This window comes from Hyla sarda, chromosome 3 (assembly GCF_029499605.1).
Source record: "Hyla sarda isolate aHylSar1 chromosome 3, aHylSar1.hap1, whole genome shotgun sequence".
NCBI lineage: Eukaryota > Metazoa > Chordata > Amphibia > Anura > Hylidae > Hyla > Hyla sarda.
In genome coordinates, this window is record NC_079191.1 from 84,337,693 (window position 1) to 84,365,684 (window position 27,992).

At 41.2% G+C, this 27,992-nt stretch overlaps 1 protein-coding gene across 1 annotated transcript in view; it reads right to left on the reverse strand.

Annotated features, from left to right (window-relative positions):
• The window catches only part of LOC130361461 (uncharacterized), a 60,939-nt gene extending 33,323 nt beyond the window's left edge, over nt 1-27,616 (reverse strand). Inside the window, exons 1-3 of the mRNA XM_056564490.1 lie at nt 27,499-27,616; nt 26,753-26,826; nt 14,698-14,884 (exon numbers count right to left, since the gene is read on the reverse strand). The gene's annotated coding sequence lies outside the window, so the exon portion shown is untranslated. The remainder of the gene's footprint in view (nt 1-14,697; nt 14,885-26,752; nt 26,827-27,498) is intronic.
• Between the last annotated feature and the right edge of the window lie 376 nt (nt 27,617-27,992).

A 27,992-nucleotide genomic window follows, 5' to 3' on the forward strand; every position in this document is an offset into this window, starting at 1 on the left:
ATTCCCCCTCCATCTTTATCCCCTTGTGTTATTATTCCTCCTCCATCTTTATCCCCTTGTGTTATTATTCCCCCTCCATCTTTATCCCCTTGTGTTATTATTCCTCCTCCATCTTTATCCCCTTGTGTTATTATTCCCCCTCCATCTTTATCCCCTTGTGTTATTATTCCCCCTCCATCTTTATCACCTTGTGTTATTATTCCTCCTCCATCTTTATCCCCTTGTGTTATTATTCCCCCTCCATCTTTATCCCCTTGTGTTATTATTCCTCCTCCATCTTTATCCCCTTGTGTTATTATTCTCCCTCCATCTTTATCCCCTTGTGTTATTATTCCTCCTCCATCTTTATCCCCTTGTGCTATTATTCCTCCTCCATCTTTATCCCCTTGTGTTATTATTCCTCCTCCATCTTTATCCCCTTGCGCCATTATTCCCCCTCCATCTTTATCCCCTTGTGCCATTATTCCCCCTCCATCTTAATCCCCTTGTGTTATTATTCCTCCTCCATCTTTATCCCCTTGTGTTATTATTCCCCCTTCATCTTTATCTCCTTGTGTTATTATTCCTCCTCCATATTTATCCTCTTGTGTTATTATTCCTCCTCCATCTTTATCCCCTTGTGTTATTATTCCCCCTCCATCTTTATCCCCTTGTGTTATTATTCCTCCTCCATCTTTATCCCCTTGCACCATTATTCCCCCTCCATCTTTATCCCCTTGTGTCATTTTCCCCCCTCCATCTTAATCCCCTTGTGCCATTATTATCCGATATGGCAAAAGGGGATCATAGGAAGGGGGAATGGCGCAAGGGGATTAAGATGGAAGGGGAGAGGGATAATGGCGGAGTGGGGATGGGGAGTAATAAAGCACAAGGCATTAAGATGGAGGGGGGAGAGGGATAAAGCACCAGGCATTAAGATGAAGGGGGAGAGGGATAATGGTGGAGGGGGGATGAGGGAGAAATAAAGCACAAGGCATTAAAATGTAATGCCTTGTGCTTTATTACTTCCCCCACCCCCGCCGCCATTATTCCTCTCCCCCTCCATCTTAATGCCTTGTGCTCCGTCCAATACACTTCCCCCCCCTCCAATACACTTCCCCCCACCTCATAATAATACAATTCACCCCCCCTCATCCAATACACTCCCCCCCGTCCAATACACTTCCCCCCCGTCCAATACACTTCCCCCCCCACCTCGTCCAATACACTTCCCCCCACCTCGTCCAAAACACTTCCCCCCCACCTCGTCCAATACACTTCCCCCCCACCTCATCCAATACACTTCCCCCCACCTCGTCCAATACACTCCCCCCCGTCCAATACCCTTCCCCCCCTCCAATGCACTTCCCCCCGTCCAATACACTTTCCCCCCTCCAATGCACTTCCTCCCCACCTCGTCCAAAACACTTCCCCCCCACCTCGTCCAATACACTTCCCCCCTCGTCCAATACACTTCCCCCCTTGTCCAATACACTTCCCCCCTCATCCAATACACTTCCCCCCGTCCAATACACTTCCCCCCCTTCAATGCACTTCCCTCCCGTCCAATACACTTCCCCCCCTCCAATACACCTCCCCCTCCAATACACTTACCCCCCCTCCAATACACTTACCCCCCTCCAATACACTTACCCCCCCCTCCAATACACTTCCCCCCCAATACACTCCCCCCTCCAATACACTTACCCCCCCCTCCAATACACTTCCCCCCCCCACCTCGTCCAAAACACTTCCCCCCCAATACACTCCCCCCCTCCTCCAATACACTCCCCCCTCCTCCAATACACTTCCCCCCCACCTCGTCCAAAACACTTCCCCCCCCACCTCGTCCAATACACTTCCCCCCCAATACACTTCCCCCCCAATACACTTCCCCCCCACCTCCAATAATCTTCCCCCCCAATACACTCCCCCCCACCTCCAATTCACTTCCCCCCACCTCCGATACACTTCCCCATCACCTCCAATACACTTCCCCCCCACCTCGTCCAAAACACTTCCCCCCCCACCTCGTCCAATACACTCCCCCCCCCCCCCCGTCCAATACACTTCCCACCCGTCCAATACATTTGGTCAGTAATAATATGGTGGTAATATGTATGGTGATTTTATTCCTCCTTGTATACTGGTTTAAATGCATAAAATTGTCCTCTTCTATAAGACTTTTAGTTATGGGACTTGTTTTTTGCTCTGTGGTCTGTAGTTTTTAACGGTATCATTTTTGTTTTGATGGGACTTTTTGATCACTTGTAATAAATTCTTTTCTGGTATATGAAGAGACCAGAAATCAGCAATTATGGACTTACCGTATTTATCGGGGTATACCACGCACCGGCCTATAACACGCACCCTCATTTTACCAAGGATATTTGGGTAAAAAAAGTTTTTTACCCAAATATCCTTGGTAAAATGAGGGTGCGTGTGTGTGCATGTGTATACCCCGATGCACTGTCTCTGACCCCGCAGAAGCCCCCAGGAAAGGCAGGGGGAGAGAGGCCGTCGCTGCCCGCTTCTCTCCCCCTGCCTTTCCTGGGGTCTAGAGCCCTGCTGCCGCCGCTTCTCTCCCCCTGGCTATCGGCGATGGGGCAGCGGCGCCGATAGCCAGCGCCTCTGCCCCGTTGCCTCCCCGGTTGTATAATTACCTGTTGCTGGGGTCGGGTCTGCGCTGCTTCTGGCCTCCGGTGTGGCATCCCCTGCGTCGTTGCTATGTGCTGCGTCTTCAATGTGACGTCACTCGTCATTCTGCCGTGCAGCGCATAGCAATGACGCAGGGGACGCCACACCGGAGGCCAGAAGCGGCGCGGACCCGACCCCGGCAACAGGTAATTATACAACCGGGGATGGGGGAGGCAACGGGGCAGCGGCGCCGGCAGTCTCTGGACCCCAGGACAGGCAGAGAAGCCGGCAGTGACGGAAGGCCTCTGCACCTGCAAAAGCCACGGCAGTTCATTGATTTAAAGCGCCCGCTTTAAATCATTGAACTGCAGCGGCTTATCGGCGTATAACACGCAGATAGACTTTAGGCTAAAAAATTTTGCCTAAAAAATGCGTGTTATACGCCGATAAATACGGTAGGTATTTTTTTTATGTTTACACCATTTACCATGCAGTTTCATAAATTTTATATTTTAATAGTTCTGTCATTTCCACCAGCGGCGATACCAAATATGTTTATTTTTGTTTACTCCTTTATTAGGGGAGGGACGTGATCACTGATGTCCTGCATTACCAATAAATGAAGAGCGCTCAGCTTGTAAGCACATTTCATACACCCAGACTGCTACCACGGCATACATGTACACCCTGTTTTGCCAAGGTATCAATGGTGCCTACACTAACCCCTCATCCTGACCTCTCACACACAGCCTACCTCCCACAGTCTTGACAGATCCCTATCCTTTGAATTCACTGCTCCCTGAAGGTACCTGTGAGGAGGAGCCTGTATTGTCATGCAAAATTTAGTGACCCCGCCCCTTTAAATACCTCCCCCTTTATGGCTTCACCTTTTTTCAAGGCCACACCCAGTTACAATGCTATCCCCCCCAGATGTTGGGTCTTCCTACGCCCCTGCCAAAGGCATAACTGTACGCTCTGGCCCAGCTCCTGCAGGACCCTATCCTGCCTCCTTGTTGTCCGACCTGTGCTCTGATGCTCCAGGAAGCCTCAGCAGACTAGAAAAGCAGAGAGCCGATAACACTGATCAATGCTGACCCAAAGCTCAATTGCAAGATTGCATGTTATAGCTCCCTATGGGGACTAAAAAGTGTAAGAAAAAAGTGTTAATAAAAGTGGATTAACCCCTCCCTAATAAAAGTTGGAATCAACAAAAGTAAACATATGTGGTACCGCTGCATGCGTAAATGTCCGGACTATTAAAATATAATGTAAAGGAAATTGCATGGTTGATGGCATACACGTAAAAAAATACCAAAGTCCAAAATTGCAAATTTTTTGTCACTTCTGCCCATCAAAACAAAAAGTGGTAACAATAAAAACTACAGATCACGGTGCAAAAAAAAAAAACACATAAGCGCTCATATAGCCCCGTATGCAGAAAATAAAAAAAGTTATAGAGTCAGAAAAGAACAATTTTAAGCATAATAATTTTGGTGCATGTGGTTATAATTTTTTAAAGTAGTAAAATACAATATCATCTATATAAATTGGGTATCATTGTAATTGTATGAACCTACAGAATAAAGATAAAGTGTCATTTTTACTGAAAAGGGCACTGCATAGAAATGGAAGGCCCCAAAAGTTACAACATGGCAATTTTTTTTTCAATTTCACCCCACAAATAATTTTTTTTTTGTCGTAGATTTTGTTAGGAAATTATTGATCTCATTACAAATTACAGTTTGTGTCCCAAAAAACAAGCTCTTATTTGGGTCCAAAATAAGAGCTTGTTATTTGGTATGAGTGCTATGATTTTAGAAGGGATGGAGGAAACAACTAAACTGCAAACATGAAAAATGTACAATAAGACTATGAATAATACAATACAATTATATAAAATGATCCAGACCTCAAGAATGTAACCAGACCTAAAATATCTGGTACATGATGAACCCATCAAGAACTGGTTACGAAAATTTTTTGGGGCATTTGGCACAGTAATAAGACGGAAGTCCAGTGTTTACACACTCATACCGGACTATCAGATTCTGGACAATCAGATCTACATCTTAAACAGTTTTATTGTTTAAATCTGCCGGGATCTATGCTTAGGAGCAATTTTTGAACTCCCATTTACATGTTTATCAAACAAATCATACAATTTATTTATTTTATTGTATTTATTTTGTCTATAATTATATCTAAATGTATATGGAGCTATATGTATATATCATTCTCTTCTAATAGCAGTACAGGGTATATTCTAGGTGTTTTATATGTATTTAATTCTAACCATTCTCCTCACAAGGGCCCTGTGTTGAGATAGTATTATTCATATTTTAATGTTTAAATAAAATCATCTATATTCGAAGCACAGTTTCCTTATCATATATTCATTACTGGGTTCATTGTGTACCAGATATCTTAGGTCTGGTTACGTCCTTATGGTCTGGATCATTTTATACAATTGTATTGTATAATTCATAGTCTTAATGTATATCCTTTTCTGCCATAGGGTATTGGCGAACAACCTTAGTCACCTCGGACAGTATAGCTGTGAGCTGCAGTTTCTAGTTTTTAAAAATGAAAAATGGCCTGGTCCTCAAGGGGTTAAATGAGAACAAGTCAGAACAAGATGAGTGGCATCTATGACAGAAATCATCCTGTAAAGTCTGACCGGGATAAGATAACTCTGATGTATAATGCACAGCTGTATAAGCCTGTTATTTGCAGCAGGAGAAAGATGCATATGTGATTTAACTACCTCTGTCAACTCTTCGTCTATGACAGTAGGGATCAGCTCTTACCCTTTACTTTTCATAAGTAATTGATTATAGATCTTATTGCTAATGAGGTGTGTATAGAGGGTCAAGATTAACCCAGCAGGACCCTGTGTCTTAAAGACCCCAATCAAAGTGTACTGTGAGATACGTTTTCTAGGCTGAGGACATTGGCATTCCACTGCATGTTGTAGGTGAAAATATTAGTAAAGAGACATATGGGGCACTCAAACAAGAAGAGGAGATGATCCAGCGTGGGTCAATAGAAATCCAGACTTTATTAGAACTCACAGTAAAAGCAGTAAAAGCAACCAGCAGATCAGACGCGTTTCAGGCGCATGCGCCCTTCGTCAGTGACGAAGGGCGCATGCGCCTAAAACGCGTCTGATCTGCTGGTTGCTTTTACTGCTTTTACTGTGAGTTCTAATAAAGTCTGGATTTCTATTGACCCACGCTGGATCATCTCCTCTTCTTGTTTGAATCCATGTGCACCGGGCTGGGTGCGGATCCGTGTCGGGGGCGCATTGGTGGAGCGAGCTGGATTTTTCTGAACTATACTTGACATATGGGGCACTACATATCTCTTTTTCATTTGATATGAAATAAATAAGCCATAGCGGTAACACTCAATTGTTCTTTTCCATATCCCAAACTCAGGATCTGGAAACGATTATCCCATACATTAAAGTCTCCAATGATGTCAGGATGAGTAGCCAGTCATCTACATGCATTCGAAACCTGTATAGCCACTCGATGTAGAAAAATGTCTTATAGGAACCATTCCATTATTCCAAGTATTCATGACACTGAGGTAAGGTAAAATGGGCTTCAGCATTTGCTTTAGGTTTAAAGAGTACCTGTCACCAAATAAGACTTTTAATATTGTGTTCCTTGTGTAATTAGCAGACACTTTCCAATCCACTTGCTTTTAAATTTATCAACATAAATATGTTTAAAATGTAATAGAAAAACGGCCACTAGGTGGCTCTGTTCTGTTCCCTGCCATAATTAATACAGTGAGTTTGGTCTCCTCCCGGTGTGTGGCAGGAGTCCAAACTCAGGAAGTGTTTATCTGCACTGAGCTTGATTGACAGCTGCATAGAAAGTGAAAGCTCCACAGATTCTCACAGAAAGCTGCACAGACTGAAAGCAGCAGGAGAGCCTCATTGATAGCAAGATAGACTGAAACATGAACAGAGTCTGAGGTCTTCTATTCATCACAGTGCTGCAACCATGTGTGGGCGGAAGTGGTCCCCCAGCAGGCTTCAGTGATGTCATTCCTGTTGGAAAATTGCACTTTGTGAGCAAGAATAAATGTATTATACACAGGGTATCATAGGATGGGAGGGGTGTTAGAAGTAGTTAGGAAACATAGCCTGAGTTAGTTGAGAACAGTTTATTTGGTGACAGGTACTCTTTAACCCCTTAAGGACCAGGCCCATTTTGGCCTTTATTTGATTTTATTTTTGCATTTTTGTTTTTTCCTCCTCGCCTTCTAAAAATCATAACTCTTTTATATTTTCATCCACAAACCCATATGAGGGCTTGTTTTTTGTGTCACCAATTTTACGTTGTAATGGCATCATTTATTTTACCATAAAATGTACAGCGAAACAAAAAAAATATTATTTATGTTGGAAAATGTAAAAGAAAACCGCAGTTTAGCAAATTTGAAAGGTTTTGTTTTCACGCTGTACACTTTACGGTAAAAATGACATGTTTTCTTTATTCTGTGGGTCAATACAATTAAAATGATACCCATTTTATATGCTTTTTATAATTGTACCGCTTTAAAAAAAATCTCAAACTAATTTAACAAAATTAGTATGTTTGAAATTGCCCTATTTTGACCACCTATAACTTCATCATTTTTCAGTATACAGGGAGGTATGCGGCAAATTTTTTGCGCCGTGATCTGTAGTTTTTATCAGTACCACTTTTGCTTATATTTTACTTTTTTGGAATAAAATGTGACAAAAAAAGCAGCAATTTTGGACTTTTTTTTAAACGTTTATGCCGTTCACCGTACGGGATAATTAACAATATATTTTGATAGTTCAGACTTTTAAGCACGTAGCAATACCAAATATGTTTATGTATTTTTTTTTTTTTTATGATTTTTGGGGGGTAAAATGGGGGGAGGGGATTTTTAAAAATTTGTAACTTTTTTTTATACATTTTACTTTTTTTTTTTTTACACTTTAATAGTCCCCATAGGGGACTATTTATAGAATTCACTTGATTGATAATACTGATCTCAGACCAGAGCAGAAGACCCCGGGAACCGGGCGGAGGCAGGTGAGGGGACCTTTGTCCACCATTTATGGATGATCGGATACCCGCGCAAGTGCTGCGGGCGATCGGATCATCCATTTAAAGTACCACACTGCCGAAGATGCCGAGATCGCTGATAGCAGCCGAGACCTGCCGCTCATGACAGAGTGGTCATGGCGGAGCGTAAATGCACTTCATGGTGCACCATGACGTACATTTACGTCCATTGTCATTAAGGGGTCCCTCAAAATAATACAAGAAAAGATCAGGCAGTGCATATCCAGCCTAACAACGTGGCCACTCTAATTTATAATGGGCAAGTTTGGCCCTAGAAGTACCCCAATTAAACAAAGTGCACATAGTTTTTGGCTAAATGCTTTTGTTACTGGAGTGAAGGAATGTTATATTAAGTAGAGGCATTTGAGGAGGATTATGGTCTTAAGAAGATGAATTCTGCCAGCAATTAATAAGCTAAGGGTACTCCATGTTTTAAACTTATCAGTAAAAAGGACAATTAGTGGGGTAATATTAGAGATATAGGCTTTTTTGGGTTTCCTAGTGATAATGATACCCAAATACTAAATCAACCACTGTAAGGCCATGAACCTGACTGGTATCCAGAGAGGCATCAAAACAGATTTGGCCCAGTTGATTTTTAACCCTGAATAAGGCATTGATTAGACCAGTGGCTCTTGGAGTTAAGCAGTCATATGGGACAGATAAAGTATTAAATCAGCACACAGGCCCAGTTTATCAAATCTGTTACCAATCTGTATGTCTGAAAGATCATCTTGTCTGAGGTGTAGGGCCGAGGGCTCAATTGCCAGTGTGAATAACATTTGCAAAAGAGGGCATCCTTGTTGAGTGCTCCTCTGCAAGTCACCAAAAGGCCGACCTACCGCGCTGCTGTCAAATGAAAACTTCTGACATGTTGTCCTGGGCCCACTTTTTATAACTGGTCTAAAGGACTTATGTTCCGGAAAGGGCTTACCAAGCTTGAGGAGTACTCCAATTGTGGCTACGTAGAATGAAGGAGGCAATCTTCCAGAGCTTCAGTATATGCTTCAGTCAGTCCTGGACATAACTGATCCTGATACCTCTTGTACAATTTTACAGGGATCAGCTCAGGGCTAGTGATTTCCGGTTGGCTCTGGCAGTGGCTGGAGTACCTTGTCCTGGGTAATTTCCACTTCTAAGATCTGGCAAGAGGCTGAGGACAATGTAGGAATAGAAACAGCAGCCAAGTATTTCATGCCACCACAGTGCTGACACATATCTACCAAGGATTGGGTGCAGGAGGCATTGTTACTACATGGGGAAAATAATATGGGGTACTGTATGGGGCACAGGGGGCACTAATGCTGTATGGGAGTTGTGGGGCATTATTACATTATGGCATAGGGACATTATTGTGGTATGGAGCACAGGGGGCATTATTGTGGGATGGGGCACAAGGGGCCCCATTACTGTATGGGGGGCACAGGGAGCATTATTTCTACATAAGGACCACAGGGGACCCTATTATTCTATGGGGCACAGGAGACATTAATAATTTAGGGGGGTACAGGGGGCAGTATTTTTATATGAGATCAGAGGGGTGGCATTATTACATGGGGGCACAGAGAGTATTATTACTGCATTGGCAACCACCAAACCTCAGGGCCGTAGGTAAAAAAAAACTCTGGGGTAAAAAACACCCATATTAAGCCTCCCCTAAAATATAACCTTTATTCTTTACACAAGAGCAGTAGAAGTCTGGCACCACTAATGTAAATGGGTATATGAGAGCATAGATGTGAAAAATAAAACACACCTAGTAAATGTGTCTGTCCGGGCAGTGGTTGCTGTGGGTAACGGGGGTGCTCTTATCAAAGAAAGTCCAGAAATGCAGCACATTCATCATATGTGGAAAAAAATGAAGATAAAGCACTCACCGCAGCCGGAGTTGCAACAGCAAAATGTAGATTTATTCCAGGGCTTGGATACATAAAGCAGGACGGACAGACACACAGGGAGCAATGGATGGAACAGGTGAGGCGGGGGCACGGAACAAAGGGGCGGCAACTGGTTTCACGCACTGAGGCGCTTTCTCTGGCCAGAGGGAGCGCCTCAGTGCGTGAAACCGGTGCCGCCTCTTTGTTCCGCCCCCACCTCACCTGTTCCATCCATTGCTCCCTGTGTGTCTGTCCGTCCTGCTATATGTATCCAAGCACTGGAATAAATCTACATTTTGCTGTTGCAACTCCGGTTGCGGTGAGTGCTTTATCTTCATTTTTTCGACATATAACCTTTATTCTGTTTATTAAAATATTAAACACACCCTGAAAAACATATAAAAACCAATGCTGTGATAGAGTATGTATCAACTGTAATTTTTATGTCCAGGGAACGCCCTGTTACCAAAGGCACTGCAGTATACTGTGATTAACTCTATCACAGAGTGAATTTAAAAAGTATCTGTCATGTCTTCCCCCTACTGCATAGGGGCACAGTGGGAGCATTACACATTACTGAATTAATAAGTTGGTGTCCTGTTGGGGCATTATTTGTGAATGATGATTACAGTGGGGAAATTATTAGAAGGTGGCACGGATGGGAAAGAGAACAAGTCAAATCAAAGAAGACGTCACCTGTGAGTGACCGGAGGTAAATGTAATCACTGCTACGGGATGCGGAGCCTATGTCTTACTAGTATCTATGGTCCCTGTATGGGGAGAATATAAGTTATATTGGTATTTGCAGTAGATACTGTATATGTGGTCATGGTGTGGAGGGGTTGTTTGGCCCTTGTATAGTACTCTTAGTAAGTGCAAGACTATATTAAGCAGATATATGCTGTCATATATATGTACATTATTTGGGAGCAGGGCTGACATATCTATAGATACAGGTTTAATGATAAATTAATATTCAGGAAGAGAATACATATAATTGGATATAGCTACAACTATTATTGCTTAGAATTTCTCTTTACACAAACTTTACCCTCTTCAGCGTCTCTATTCGGCATAATACATCTGCATTGTGTTTCTCTTAACCACCTATTCTTTTCCAATTCCACTAGCAGAATTATTAGCTTCTTCCAGCCAGCACAGCAATGAAGAAAGAAGTTAGGTGATGAATTTGAGCACTGGACAAGCAGTCACCCTTAAAACAAAACCTTAGTACAAAACGTATACAAAACCATCATGGCAGGTAACACACCTGTATGTACAGTATTAAGTGAATATTGGTCTGACGAAAAAACGTTGATGAAAGAATATTCTCTGAATGTTCTCAGAATATTCCCAGAAAGATCAATCATACTTTGCCTGGCTTCATTGATCATGTATGGCCAGTCTTAAAGGGGTACTCCATTGGAAAATATTTTTTTTTAAATCAATCGGTGTCAGAAATTTAAACAGATTTGTAAATGACTTCTATTTAAAAATCTTAATCCTTCTAGTACTTATCAGCTGCTGTTTGTTCCAGAGGAATTTCTCTTCTTTTTTAAAAAAAAAATTCTGTCTGACCACAGTGCTCTGCTGACACTTTTGTCCATTTTAGGAACTGTCCGGAGTAGGAGCAAATCCCCATAGCAAACCTTTCCTGCTCTGGACAGTTCCTAAAATGGACAGATGTGTCAGCAGAGAACACTGTGGTCAGACAGAAAGGAAATTAAAAAAGATAAGAACTTCCTGTGGAGCATATAGCAGCTGATAAGTAATGGAAGGATTAAGATTTTTAAATAGAAGTAATTTACAAATCTCTATAACTTTCTTGCACCAGTTGATTTAAAAAAAAATGTTTTCCAGGGGCGTACCCCTTTAACCCCTTAAGGACGCAAACAATTTAATTTTTACGTTTTCGTTTTTTCCTCCTCGCCTTCAAAAAATCATAACTCTTTTATATTTTCATCTACAGACTAGTATGAGGTCTTGTTTTTTGTGCAACCAGTTATCCGTTGTAGTGCCATCACTCACTTTACCATTAAATGTATGGCACAACCAAGAAAATACTATTTGTGTGGTGAAATGTAAAAAAAAAACGCAATTTTGCAAATTTTGGAAGGTTTTGTTTTCACGCTGTACAATTTCCAGTAAAAATGATGTGTTCTTTATTCTTTCAGTCAATACGATTAAAATGATACCCATGATAATATAGTTTTCTATTACTGTTGCGCTTAAAAAAAATCGCAAACTTTTTAACCAAATTAGTATGTTTAAATCCCCCTATTTTGATGACCTATAACTTTTTAATTTTTCCGTATAAGCAGCAGTATGAGGTCTCATTTTTTGCGCCGTGATCTGTACTTTTTATTGATACCATATTTGCTTATATAGAACTTTGAATCCACTTTTTATAAACTTTTTGGGAATAAAATGTTATAAAAAAGCATCTATTTTGGACTTTTTTTTTTTACGTTCACGCCGTTCACCATACGGTATCATTAGCATTTTATTTTAATAGCTCAGATATTTACGCACGCGGCGATACCAAATATGTATATAAAAAATGTATAGGGTGAAATAGGGAAAATGGGACAATTTAAATTTTTTTAACTTTTTTTTTAACTTTTATTTTTACACTTTAATAGTCTCCATAGGCGATTTATAGCTATTTATAGCAATCACTCGATTGCTAATACTGTTCAGTGCTATGTATAGGACACAGCCCTGATCAGCATTATCGGTCATCTTCTGCTCTGGTCTGTGGGAAGGCAGATCAGAGCAGAAGACGCCGGGAAGGCAGGGGAGCCAGGTGAGGGGACCTCCGTCTGCCGTGCTGGATGATCGGATCGCCGCGGCAGCGCTGAGGGCGATCCGATCATCTATTTTAGTGACCGCGATGCTGCAGATGCCGTGATCTGTATTGATCACGGCATCTGAGGGGTTAATGCCGGACATCCGCGGGATCGCGGGTGTCCGCCATTACGGGCAGGTCCCTGGCTGCGATCAGCAGCCGGGATCTGCTGTGCATGACGCTCCGATGCTCGCGGTTATGCTTAGGACGTAAATGTACGTCCTGGTGCGTTAAGTACCACCTCACCAGGACGTACATTTACGGCACTCGTCGTTAAGGGGTTAAAGGGAAACTTTTGCTTCACACTAAGCCCAATACACAGGATTATAGGGGGATATTGAACAAAACCTCAGCAGAAAAGATTGACTAGTTGCCCATAGCAACCAATCAGATTGCTTCTTTTAAACATTGTATATCTGCGGAACGGCAGCACCGATCCTGGTGAGTAATACATAAATTTAATCCGATTCACTCGCACTGTGTATTGGGTTTAGTGTGGTCCACCCAGCTGTTAATTTCCCATTAACGGTCAATATGGACAAGGATGTTTATAGCTCCATCAACCTATTTCTATCTAATGCAGTGGTCTCAAACTGTATCCCCTAAAAATGTTGCAAAACTTCAACGCCCAGCATGCCCGGACAGCCAACGGCTGTCCGGGCATGCTGGGAGTTTAAGTTTTGCAACATCTGGAGGGCCACAGTTTTAGACCACTGATCTAATCTGTGTGGCCACCTTTCATATAAAAGTCCAACTACCAGCCAAGGTGGGGAACGGTTGAACCATAAAAGAGAAGTGCAGTGATATAGGGTGTCTAGTAAACTCCGCAGAATTCCACACAGGTAGTGCTTTGTAAAAAGGGCTAATACTCTAGGGGGAACATTAGAAAGAATAAACATTCGGAAAAAAAAATTAGAAAGACTAGAAATTTCAGAAAAACATTGGAAAAAAAATCTGAAAAACTAAAAAGCCTATTTTTTTTTTAGTAAGTCACGACACTATAAATCTTACACTCTTGCAGCAGAGATTGAGGGACAAACAAGCAGTTCAACAAAGTCAGCAAAGCACATGTACAGTTGATAGCAAAACGTGCACAAAAAATTTTAGATGCAAATGGTTATCCCCTCCCTTCATTTCCTTAATCCACCACAATGAGTTTGATCTCAAGAACTTCTGACCGCTAGCAAATCCAACATAGCAGATGGAACCATCATGGCTTACATTCTTACACTTTTATTGACTTTTTACTGAGATAATCTTGCTACATCATTACAGTGCTCGTTCACATCTGGGTTAACATTTTCATTGGTTTTATACAAACCCCATTATAGACTATCATGGGGTATGTACTAGTTTCCGACATGTCTGGCATTTTACTGGGCAAAATAGTACTGCATGCTGTGGAGCGGAACCTATGTAGGACAATGTAAAGCGGGAAATGTGTAGGGCACGTCTATAATAATCCAGAACCGTCTGCCTGTTTATAAAATGTTGGTGTCTGCTTTGGTGGTTGTTAATTACTATTATAATGTAATTTATGCAGCAAATAATCTTTATTTATGTACATAGTAGTATTCTACCTGTGGTGGTGAGACTATAACTCCCAACATGTCTTGATGCCACTGGTTAAGGCTAAGTTTCTACTTTATTTTTTTTTTCTGGCAGTTTTTGGAAAACTACCACTACAGTTTTTGAGCCAAAGTCAGAAGTGGATCCATAAGGGATGAGAAGTGTAAGTCCTTCCTTTATATGTCCTATTCCTTTTGAATAAACTTCTGACTTTGGCTCAAAAACTGCAGTGGTAGTTTTCCAAAAACTGCCAGAAAAAAAAAAAAGTAGAAACTTAGCCTTAACCAGTGGCATCAAGACATGTTGGGAGTTATAGTCTCACCACCACAGGTAGAATACTACTATGTACATAAATAAAGATTATTTGCTGCATAAATTACATTATAATAGTAATTAACAACCACCAAAGCAGACACCAACATTTTATAAACTGGCAGACGGTTCTGGATTATTATAGAAACTTAGCCATTAGAGTTATAAATTTACATTAACTAAAGTGTCGCAGGTTTGCAGTCACTGATCTAACACAAGTAAGGCAGATTTGATCATATAGGAAGTTCATTACATAGACATTCATGTCTAGTCAAGAAGAGATACCAGACTAGCAAACCCCCACATATAACATAAATATCAATAAATTAGGTTTTTGAAGACAAAATCATAACAATTCACATACCTGGCAGCAGCGATCTGACCATTCCAGTTCCTTCTCATCCCTAGTCAGTGAAAATTGTTCGCTCTTACTGCCCCATGTTGTGTAGTGTTGTTGCTCTGTATGTCTAAGAGGTGGAGGAGGAGCACTGCTTGCACAAAGCTAACAGGAGAAGGACACTGTTACGAACAGGATGCTGTGATCTCTGAAACTGACACATGGTTGAAATGTTAATCTCTTAGTGAAGCCCTTTGTAGTCATTGAGTATTTTTACGTAATATTCATTCAACACCAATTATTACTGTAATGCTTGCTCTATAACATTACTATGTAAACAGAGCAAAGAGTGATGGGCACCACTAATATATTCACTGTGGGTGCAAACGTGGTTGCCAAAACATGGATAGTACAAAGAAAAACAACCAAAGTGAATGCACACCAACACCTCTATATATGCCAATAAATGAACTTGATTTTTATTGAAAAGCAAAAAAGGGGAGTACAAACACCATTAAAAACATGTAAGAATGCATTGAGCCTAGGAATGTAATCCTACCTCTATCCCCTGACTAAATAGTAGACTGGGTGAAGAAAAAAATCATGTACACCTATAAATCCATATATCTAAGCCAGATCCTGATATAACAAATCAATCAGCAGAAAAACCTGATCTCCATATAAAGTGCCTAGTGCAACCAGTCTGATACCATGTAGCCATGTGCCAGTCAAATAGTGCTAATATAAACAAAGTGTGAATGTGAAAAGCAAAAATAGAATGAACAAATACACAAAACAGATATATGTACTGCACTTAAGGATATAAAACAACCCCCAAAATCACGACCTCAAATTACATTATAAGATACGTTCTGGCTTAAAGAACAACTGTAGTGCAAGACTTTTATCTATTGCTGTGCCCGGGCTGCAAAAATAAACAAAATAAACTTTAACATACCTTCCTACGTTCCTCCGTCAGTCCGGTACAGGCCTCACGGTCCAGCGGTGCTGAGCTCATTCAACTTCCTGGGGACGGAGACATCACATCAAGCCGTCGGCGTATCACCGGCCGCGGTGGTGTCCCGCCCCGGCTGGTGATAGGCTGAGTGCACTGTCATGTAAGGAGCTCTGGCCGGCTTCTTACATGACAGTGCGCTCAGCCTATCACCGGCCGGGGCGGGACATCGCTGTGGCCGGTGATACGGCGATTTCTCTGTGACGTCTCCGTCCCCAGGAAGTTGAATGAGGTTTTCACCGCTGGACCGTGAGGTCGGTACCGGACCGACGGGGGAACGTAGGAAGGTATGTTAAAGTTTATTTTGTTTATTTTTGCAGCCCGGGCACTGCAATATATAAAAGTCTTGCACTACAGTTGTCCTTTAAAGAATAACAACCAATAGGGTAAGCAATAAGACATTAGGACAATTTCACCCAGAGTCAGGGTACCAACTTGCTCAGGTTTTGCTCAGGTTGGAGATCAGGTTTTTCTGCTGATTGATTTGTTATATCAGGATCTGGCTTAGATATATGGATTTATAGGTGTACATGATTTTTTTCTTCACCTAGTCTACTATTTATTTTGAGTCAGGAGATAGAGGTAGGATTACATTCCTAGGCTCTATGCATTCTTACATGTTTTTAAGTGTTTTTAATGGTGTTTGTACTCCCCTTTTTTGCTTTTCAATAAAAATCAAGTTCATTTATTGGCATATATAGAGGTGTTGGTGGGCATTCACTTTGGTTGTCAGCTCTTTCGTTTTCTTTATGCTCTATAACATTATACAGCAGAGACATTTCTAGGAACTAAAATGATCATACTTTGCCCCCTTACCCCCCCCCCCCCCAAAAAAAAATGTAGTGAAGAGAACATATCTATAAGGCTCGGTTCACACAGCCATTGTCTTCCATCCCGCTATTCTCCTGCTATTGAGGTTTAACTTTCCATTTAACAGACAAACAAACTGAAGTACTCAGATGCAAACGGATGTTAACCGTTTGCATCCATTATTGTTCAGTTAAGGAGTACTCCGGGATGGGAAAATTGCCCGTCATACTGCCGCTCAACCTTTCACAGGCCGAGGTGGGACTACGCTGCGGCCGGTGATTGGCCAGTACAGTACAATATGACTCGCCGACCACCGGCAACCAGGCAGAAGATAGCGGCGGAGGCCAGACCCGGTTACCAGAGGCACCGGGGGAGCGACGGAAGGTATGTACCTCTTTATTTTTTTTCTGCCAGCATTATTGTTCAGTTAAAGGAGTACTCCGGGATGGGAAAATTGCCCGTCATACTGCCGCTCAGCCTATCGCCGGCCGAGGCGGGACTTTGCTGCAAAACAGATCAAAAATGGATAAAAAAAAAACCATAAGAAAACAGATGGCATTAAAGGCTGTCTGTTTACCATAGACTTCAATTTATTATATCCATTTTTGTTCCGTTTTTTGATTATTGATTATTAAGAGCTTAACATCCAGTCACTACTGGTGACCTCTTCTCTGATCAGAGTCATTCACTTTCTATTTCCTTCTGTGTCCAGCACAGACAGCCAGGACAATTTCTCTAAGATACAACTCAAATCTACGTAGTTTGCTGTACCATATGGAAATAGCGCCCCCTTAGTCCCTCTACTCGCTAATGTTGACTTTTCAGTGCCCCCAACAATAGAACTGCCGCTTTAATGCCCTCATTCAGTATTGGTGCCCCTAATACTACTACCAGATTCCAGTGGAGGATTGAACATGTTTATTCTCTCACCAGAATCCGAATCCTCGCTGTATTAACACAACAGAGGAAAACCATATGCAGTCAATGGGAGTCTAATGAAAGGTGGAATCCACGCAGAATTCCTTGCCAATTCCACCTTGTGAATGAACCCTAAGTGTCTTCACACAGTATAGGTGCCTCATAGTATCAGACTCAGTATTTTACCTTATTTTCCTCTCTCAGTTTTGGTTTCCCCTAATGGTAATAGGGGAAACCAATCACTCAGAATTGTTGCCCCTTAGTATTCAGCAATAGTATACAGCAAGTAGTGGTCACTCGCCTCAGTCGCCTGGTACTAGTGATACCCTGATACTCACAAAACTCTGTATGCATGGTTCTGTAAGTCCATATTGTAGACCTATAGGTACTCCACATGCCACCTTAGGTGCATACATGAAGCAGTGTATTGTACCCTAAGCTCAGTTATACAGCCTTTGCTAAACCATGTCACAATTTTTTTACTGATTCTTTAGGAATTTAGAAAGAAAAATTATATAATCGTACAACATTGTATTAAAGGTCTGTGTAGCTCAAACTGGAATGAGCAGTGTGCATGAACATGAAGACTTACTCAAAAGGTATCACAGTATAAATCTATTAAATGCATATAAAGACTATGGCCAAAATCCAAGAGATTATTATAATACAAAGTTGTATTAGAGTTCTACACAACTATTACTTGTAGTGAGTAAATATCTCCAGCACACAAAACCCCCCTAGATATACCACCCTCATTCATGTACATGATGCTGTGGTATTTTCATAGCATAAGGGGGGGAATCTAACACAAACACAGAAAATAAAGTGAAGATGCGAGCTCTATGAAAAGATGTTACCCTGAATTATTCGTAAAGCACTAACTATAACTACTCTGACATTTGACATTCATACAATTCATTCAGATTATACCAGTAATTAAAATGAAGGATAGGTTGTCACATCACAGCAAGGATTACTGCATTAATATTTGACATTGTACAATGAAATGTGACATTACGTATTAAACATATTCAAACTTCATTTAATAAACCATGATGGGGGAAAGAGAGAGCAACAAACTGGTAGGAGTTCAGATTCTAGACCCATTGATTTTTGAATTGAGGCAACTTATTTCTTATAAAATTCACAAGACTTTTTCATAGAAATATTAGACAGTTCCTTGATTCTCTCATGTCCCAAGTCTCCAATGATCCATTATTTCATATTCACTTATAGGAAGTTTAAGGGACCATGGTCCTTATTTCAAGTTTATAGAAAGATTTGCTTAGTATCTATTATACATCTATGTTGTTATGGAAGAGGAGAATTAAGTAGATTGATCCCGTCTCCATCACAGGAGGACTGAATGGAGGGTTTGAACTCTCCACAGTTAGTTTCCCCTGATAAATAAATTTGTCCAACTATAAATATTGCACAAAAAGTGTCCGCCTGTTCTTTGGTCCCACCAGAGAAGATGAATTGAAGCCCCCTCAATATTTCCAGAACATATCCATGTAATATTTGCTGCTTTCATTATACACACTGAACATTTCATCAGTAAAGTCTTATAGGTTATTCTTGAACCCTTCAATAAGAAATAGACTATAGTGGCAAGTAGTTGAGTCCAAAGTCAGCTGCAAATGGGATTGACTAATGGAGACTCATTATTGAATCAGAGCTAGGGGTGATCCCTTGGTAGGCCAATCTGCCCCTGTCCACCAGTATAATTTAGCACCTTTACTACTACACTGAAGTCCTAATGCCACCTACTCCAGTTGTTTCATTGCTAGGCATCTTAAATGGGGAAGAGCTCTGGGACACCCTTGTTATTTACTTTGGAGTCTGGCCCCCTCCCTCCTTTCTCCTCCATTCCGCCTCAACCCCTTCTATGTCCCCACTCTCTACCTTTTTTTCTATTTTTCTCCTATCTTCTTCCTATCTCTTTTCCCTCTTTTACCTTTCTGTGTCCTATTGAGACACTTACTTTGTTATCGGGATGTGGTGACATCTTTTCACCCTTCCTTTACTCATTTTTTGATGAGACAGTGTATTGTTGGCTTGTTATGTCTATTATATTGCTCTTTTGTGGTTCACACTGACTATGCACTACTGATAGGGTTCTTAATGTATGCCCTCCTCTGGCTGTTCCCTTCTGGTATTTCAATAACTTAAGATGGAAGAGTGGCCTATTAATTCTAAAAGTTTTATTGTGAAATCTTTGTTCTTAGCCCAAAAAACAATGGTTATGATCTGAATAAATAGATGTTCACCTAAAATATCTCATTGTCTAAATATGGTCAACACCTATATATTCCTATGAAAATGAATATACAGTACTAAAATAAACAAACAAAGTTTGACATAGTATGGAAGGTGTTAGCAGTGAGCAGCTGAAGAGGCTGAAATTGTCTGTGCTCATTCTTGTCTTCCCCCTTGTTTGACAGAGGTGGTTGAGGCAGTGGTAGGTTAAAATCCGGCAGCAGGGATCTCGGATCTTGCAGGTGACAGGATGGGTGCATGGTATCTATGGTGCAGCATCCATTGAGCTTCCTGCTACTGTCGGGCCGGGGCAGGATTCTCACAGCTCAGCAGCCTGCAGAGCTGAAACAGCACATGAGGGCCAGGAGGCCGTCTGCAGAGCTGTCTGTGCTTGGCCCCCTCTTCAATATGATGATCAGCAACATTCCAGAGGTCCTGACTAGTGATGGGAAATCTAGTTCATTTTAGAGATTAGTTCGCTGTTATCTACTTCATTCAAAACATTAGTTCAGAAGATCAGTTCATTTAATTCTTATACTTTATTACTTCTCTGTCTCTGAGACTTTGCTGCTAAAATGATCAGCTGTATTTAAAGTAAAACAGTCGTCCTGTTCACCCAGACAAAACACAATACACTTGGTTATAGTTTGGATGAACAGGAGACCAATGAGGGGTCACTGACTCCTAATATGTAGCTTCATTCCAGAGATCTGTCCCTCTGAAGATCCGCTTTCTTCTTCTGTGAATTGCGCGCTGAAGGCGGGCCCACTGGCTCAATTTGAATATTCATTGTCGCTGGTCATATGAGTGCTCAGTCAGCGCAGCGCTCACGTGACCAGCGACAATGAATGTTCAAATTGAGGCGGCGGTCTCGCCTCCAGTGCAAAATTTACAGAAGAAGGAAGCGCATCTTTGGAAATACATATCTCCGGAGTGAAGGTACATATAGGAGTCAGTGACCCCTTATCGGTCTCCTGTTCACCCACACTATAACAAAGTGTATTGGGTTTAGTGTGGGTGAACAGAATGACCGTTTTCCTTTAATATGCTGAATTATTATTAATGATCTAGCTTGGTGACAGACAATACAGCATACCACTGCAAATTTTCAGAATAAAAAGCAGAAGATATCTGGTGGAGTAAACTGAGACCTTTTTTACCTGTAGAAGTCTACGGGAGGGAAAACAACATAATTACTTGAAAGATGACGCCATATCCAGAGTTTGCTGCGATTTGGAAAAAAATATTACTAAAGCTAAAAACTGCACTAAGGTTCAAAATAATTGCCAAAAAAAAAAAAACACCATTTGGATATGGCATTTCATGTGTCCTTATTCACTTCCAGCTAACATCTGGCCAAAGTGCCCGTGAGTGAGCTGGAGCTGCATGATGCCTTCTATATCTAATCTCCCCTCCATTTAGTCTACAGGTTTGTCATCAGCAGCAGTTCATTGGATAGTGTAACCCCTTCCTTGCTGTGCTGATTCTTTCATGTTCGTTCACACAGCAAATTGCAAAACCAATGCATCTGTAACCCCTTCTCTCTTCACATGCCATTTATAGTACTGTACTGTGTAAATCATCCCCCAGAACAGTGACAGTCTCTGTTCAGTGCACTTTTATCAGCACTATTTCATGGCATAGCAGAGAGGAGTAGACCCTGTGTTGTGCTATAATTGGCCAGAGAATTGAGGGAGGAAGTTCCTATGTATTACTGGTAAATAGCCCAGCGCTGGTCCCACCTCCTTAAATGGAGAAATAGCTATGCACCTGAAAGCCCAAACGTGCAGGTCCTTCACTTGTAAGCGTAAATTCACATGACTGTGTTTGGTGTGAATTTAATGCTGTGAATTTAATGCTGCACATATGAGGCTGCGGATTTGATGCTGTATAAATCAGTAAAACGAAATGATCAAACACAGCATCATATCCGCAGCATCAAATCCGCAGCAAACACAGTAAGTGTGTATGTATCATTAACATATTTATGGGTATGCACTCCAATAGTCTGATTTTCTATTATGTACAATACAGTGATACCTCCAATAACATTGGCCTCAGGCTACAAAATTTTCAACATACAATGGTCTTTTCTGGATCATTGTAACTGAAAACCAAACGTAACATACAATGCTACAGACAGTCCAGATTTGAGAAACGTGTCAATGGCTGGAAGAACTGACCAATTAGAATGGGCATTTTACTGGTAAAAAAAACCCTGTATTACTGGAGTGCATGCACTGACTGGCGGTCTGGTAGCGTCCCCTATAGTACAGGGAGGTACTACATGTTCTGTACTACTCTTACTCTCTGTTCTTATGCCAAGGTTACATCAGGTGAGGGTGGCTCCATTTTACTTTATTAGGACACAGTGGCCATGATTTACTAAGAGTGGAGTGGAGTTTTCTTTGTGGGTTTTAATATCCTACAATTTTTTCCACATGGTATTTACTAAGGTTTCCCTACATTTTGCTTTTTTACACATGCTCAGATCTGTGGGGTTTTCCTCAGCTCAAATCCACCACATTTTATGTGGAAAACTTAGTAAATATGTTGGGTTTTTGTGAAAATGCCGGGGACACAGCCATTTTTTGTAGTCACGTCCCCTTTCCCCGACGGCCATGCCCCTTTTCGTGTTTTCTCAGTGAAATGGAGAGTTGGTCCGGTTTTTTCAATTCTGGCGCACATTCTGGTGCACAACCCGACAAAACATGTCGGGTTTACAATAGTAAATCAGGGCCATTGTGTACTTTACAGGACCCTGAAGAAGCTCCTGTCCTCTACATAGACAGGGATTTACAGCTCCAGCAGCTCTTTCTTAGGCTGGGTTCACACTACCATTTTCAAGTACGGTAACCGTATACGGTTTTCCGCAAAAAACGTATACGACCATATCCAAAACCGTATGCATAGAGAATGCATTGTAAACCGTATTCCAAATGTTGTGTACGGTTGCATCCGTTTTGCCTCGGATATGGTTTTGCCGATTTTTCAACCTTAGGCAAAAACGCTGTCGACCTCGTTTTTGCCTCCGGTTGGAAAACCATATGCGAACCGTATGCGGTTCTTTTAACATTGTTGTCTATGAGAACCGTACGCAGAATTTCAGAATACGGTTGCACACGGTTTTTCTAATCCGTTTTTGGAGTTGACACATGCGCAGAAGAAATTTCAATAGAACAATAGTAACTTTATTAAATTGCTTGAAAACTATTTCCAACAAAATAGCAAAACCGTTGGCAAAAACGGATACAAACAGATAGAACCGTGCATACGTTCTCGAACCGTATACGGGGAAAAACCGTATTTGGAGTCATACGGTTGTATACGGTTGCATATGGTTTTTGGCATACGTTTTTTAGCGGAAAACCATATACGGTTACCGTATTTGAAAATCGTAGTGTGAACCCAGCCTTACAATGTAAAATAGGTATTTAATCTTCACTTTTCCTATTTTTAAATGACATTTTGGGGCTTATGAATTAATAACTAGGTTTTCATACAGATTTGGTCTTAAAGGGATATTCCAGGAAAAAATATTTTTTTTATATATCAACTGGCTCCAGAAAGTTAAACAGATTTGTAAATTAGGCAATGTGGAAGAAATGATGGCACTCAACTGAAAACGGACTTGCAAGGATGACTTTTATTTCGGGCTTGTCAAACGAAGTGCATGTGCATGGCAGCGTACAGCATTCAGGCAGGTGAAGCGGGCAAGGACGCCGGGGGAACCAGCGTGCAGATGGTTACAGCTGTCTCGCACTTCCGTGCTTCATGGTCTCACGAAGCACGGAAGTGCGAGACAGCTGTAACCATCTGCACGCTGGTTCCCCCGGCGTCCTTGCTCGCTTCACCTGCCTGAAGGCTGTATGCTGCCATGCACATGCACTTTGGTGGACAAGCACAAAATAAAAGTCATCCTTGCAAGTCCGTTTTCGGGTGAGTGCCATCATTTCTTCCACATTGCCATGTTGTAAGAATTCTTTCTTTCTGCAAGATTAAGCACCACCCCTAGGACTATATCCACACTTATGTTCACTCCCTGTACAGCAGTGCCGGATAGTGTTTCTACCTTGTTCGTAGATTTGTAAATTGCTTCTATTAAAAAATCTTAATCCTTCCAATAATTATCAGCTGCTGAAGTTGAGTTGTTCTTTTCTGTCTGGCAACAGTGCTCTCTGCTGACATCTCTGCTTGTCTCAGGAACTGCACAGAGTAGAGGAGGTTTGCTATGGGGATTTGATTCTACTCTGGACAGTTCCCGAGACAGGTGTCATCAGAGAGCACTTAGACAGAAAAGAACTTACTTGGGAGAATTGCAGCCGTTAAAATGACGGTTTTACCCAAGATACTCTATTTACTGGAAACACTCCCTATTCAAATACCCAAGGGAGCCCTTCTTAAACTACAATCTATACTGCTCAAATTTGTCTGGAAGGAGGGTAGACATAGAATACCTATATCAGTTCTAACCATGCCTAAAACTTTAGGGGGATTGTCCTTCCCGGACTTATATATATATTATGTAGCAACACATTTGAGAAGGATGTCAGCATTGTCTGCTGTCCGACCGAGCCATAGATGGTCGGAGATCGAAATGGAATGGGCTTTGCCTGCCCGTCTGGACTCCTTGATCTGGCCTTGGCAAGACCTCAGACAACCCAAGAAATTACTTAGAGCCAAACTGGTGACACTCAAAAGTTGGGAAACCACTAAGACAATATATGGCTTAACTTCACAGACACCTTTACTGACACCTCTGATCTCCAACCCATCTTTCCCATCGAGCTTTAGAGAGTAGGTGACCAAACCTTGGTTGGAAGCCAATCTATTTCACCTAACTGACATAGTAGATCCCCTGATGAGAACTTTGATTCCATTCACCTTTCAGCCTCCGCCTTTCCACTATATATGGATATATGTGCTATTATGGCTAAAGTACCCTCAAGGTCGACCTTTGAACCCTTAACACCTTTCGAAACCATCTGTAAACATTACACCTCAACCAGAGGGCTTATTTCCAATATATACTCCCTATTACTCGTACCTGGGGATATCTCTGAGATGCGACACCCATACATGACTAAATGGGAATCATATTTGGGACGATCAATGTCTACTAACCAATGGCGTTCTATTTGGTCCAACGCGGCTAAATCGTCCACGTGCATAACGTACAAAGAGAACCAATATAAGATTCTTAACTATTGGTATCATACACCTGACTTACTAAATCGTTTATTCCCCCAAGTATCTCCGCTATGCTGGAGATGTCAATCATCCGTAGGCACACTCCCGCATATTTTCTGGGATTGTCCTGCTCTCTCAGACTATTGGAAAACAACTAGAGAACTTATTAGACGAGTCATGGGACTGATGCTTCCTCTAGATCCCGCTATCTTTTTAATCAATTTATTCCCTAGCGGTTTAATTAAACCACAGCCGAGGCTTCTACTACACATACGGACGGCGGCAAAGTGTATGATTGCGAGTTGGTGGAAAGAGGAGACACCACCACCAACCAATATGCTATTAGATAGAATTAGGGAAATTAAGAAGATGGAAATCTTTTCAGGGTTATATGAGAATTCCCTTCCTAGACACAACAAAATTTGGCAAGACTGGGAAACCTATGATGTGTAGAGGGCATTTGAGACCCCTATGTACGAGTTGTGAGAGAACCATGCAACCCCTTTTTCTTTATATTCCTCCTTTTTATCTTTAGTCTCTAAATTCTTCTTTTAATATACCTCTCCTTCCTCTTCAGGAACTACAAAAAAAATTCTCTCTTTTTTTTTCTCTCTTCTTTTTTATTTACTTCTTTATGGGAAATGTTTATCACAATGTTATGCTTGTAAAACTTACCTTTATGTATGTTCATGCATTCCATGATTGTTACTTGCTCCAAGGGAAGCGGTTTATAGATTCAAATTGTATATCTGGAACTTTCTGGACATTATTAACATGACTTCTGCTGTCAAGTTCGAACTTGCCATACCTGAGGGATCATGGACTACTACATTATGACCGTACTAGCATACTATGGTTAAACTCCTATATATTCTTCCTTTTATGTGGAGTTTTCTTCCTACCTTTCTTTTTATTTTTACTTTCTTCTGTTACCGAAATTGTTAAAACTTATAAATAAACAGTTATAAAAAAAAAAAAAAGACAGAAAAGAACAACTCAACCTCGGAAGCTCATAAATACTGAAAGGATTAAGATTTTTTAATAGAAATCATTTACAAATCTGTTTTACTTGCCAGTTGATTTATTAAAATAAAAAAATAAAAAAGTTTTTTTCCTGGATAAATCCTTTAACATACAATGGTTTTAACTTACAATGGTTATCTTAGAACCAATTCATATTGAACTTGAGGGACCACTGTATTAATATTATATAAAATTATAAAGGACCATTAAAGGGGTATTCCAGGATTTTTTTTTATTTGACTATGCTACAGGGGCTGTAAAGTTAGTGTAGTTCATAATATAGTGTTTGTACCTGTGTGTGACGGTTTTCTCATAATTCTTATGTGAATTCTTATGTGAATATTTACCCCAGCATACAAAATGACTGTTGTCTCAGATTTTTCCCAGGTTGCAATGTGGCCGAGACCTGACTCACTAGTCAGCTGATGACAGGGAGCCTGTCTGCTTCAATGGGTGGAGGGATCGCTTGGTGGGAGAGAGAACGATCTGCAACTAATGCAACAGCTGTAGGTACCCTGATTGAAAACCACAGGTCTTTTGGCTGATGTGTGGGAGGGAGGAAAATGGAATTCTGGGATTTGTAGGCAAAAGAAGAAAACTCAAACAGGAAATACCAGTTCACAAAAAGCTAGCCACAGTATTATGGTAATCTCACAACATAGCCATTTAGCCCCAAGACAAGCACAGATCCTTCCTAAGCATGTCCATTACTGTCTGCCAGGTACGTACTAAAATCACCTTATGGATAACCCCTTTAATGTCATTAAAAGTACTACATAAAATTAAATACATATTAAATACTCTCCAGGTTTATAATTTAGGGTCAGATTTTTACTAAGTCAACAAGTATAAGGGCTCAGCACTTACCTCTCACTGTTCTCTGAACATGGTTCCTCTTAAATGAGGCAACTGAGTCCAAATAAAATACAGTATGTTCGTTTCTGCATTAAAATAAGAGAAGTATTTTGTTTCATTAGTGTCCTCATCCTATTAGGTTACACAATACATGGTACATTTCTGCTTTTGTTCACAATGATGTTTCAAACATATTTGCTATACAAAAAAAGGCATTAATAATTAACAGTAATTGTGCCATTTACAAAGGTGACTGGCACTGGATTGTGGCTGGCGCCAATATTAATATGTCTATTTGGAAAAGCAAATGTACATATAAACAAAACTGATGTTGTTTTCATTGACACAATATTGGATTTGAAGCCATATCAACCTTTAAAGGTTGAGCAATCTTTGAAGTGTTACATGGCATAGGGAAACCATTGTGAACAAATGGAGAGATGGAACCAGGGCAGGACAAGGTTGGTTGTTTTATTTTTAATAACAAATAATTGAAGCCAACCTGGCAATTGGATAATCTGTCTGTTACTGTCTCAAAAGCAAACAAACATATAGATTTACCTTCTTAAAAAAGATAAAAGAAAGGATATAACCTTAGTCCAGCCTCTGACCATGTAAGAAGTTGTTAGAAGAAAGTAGCCGAGAACAGCCTGGGACGATACTAAATCCTGCTGAAAATTTTGTCTAAGACATGTTTTGGGGATTTCCTGTTCAACCTTAGAATTCCTTCCTAGACATTATGCTAACATAGTCCTAACCTGTGAGCATGATCAGAGCTGGACTGGCTTACTGGGAAAAATCCTGGTAGGCCGTCTGCTCATTTGACTAGCAGTGGCACAGTTTTCTTCATTACACCGGCCTGTTCCTGGCCACCTGACACAGTCTCATTGTAAGAAGGAGGCACCGCCCATGCCGCCCACCTGCACTAGCACACAAGGTCCTGACATTAGTATCAGGACCTTGTGTGCTGCGGAACTATAAGAGCTATAAAATCTGAGCCCCGCCACACACTCTAGTACCTGCAGGGAGGCCACATAGGACATGTTTATCATGGCATGGGCAACATGATGATATGACATTAGACCAGACAGAACTGCTCTGAGTTGGCGCGGTAGAAAGGTAAGTTATTTTTTTATAAAATATATTGCTGCAAAAAGGGGGACACCCACTCTGCTAACACAGTTAAAGTTGGGGGGGGGGAGTTGCCTGTTTAACCCTTTTACTCATTAGCCTGTACATACGCAATAACGCT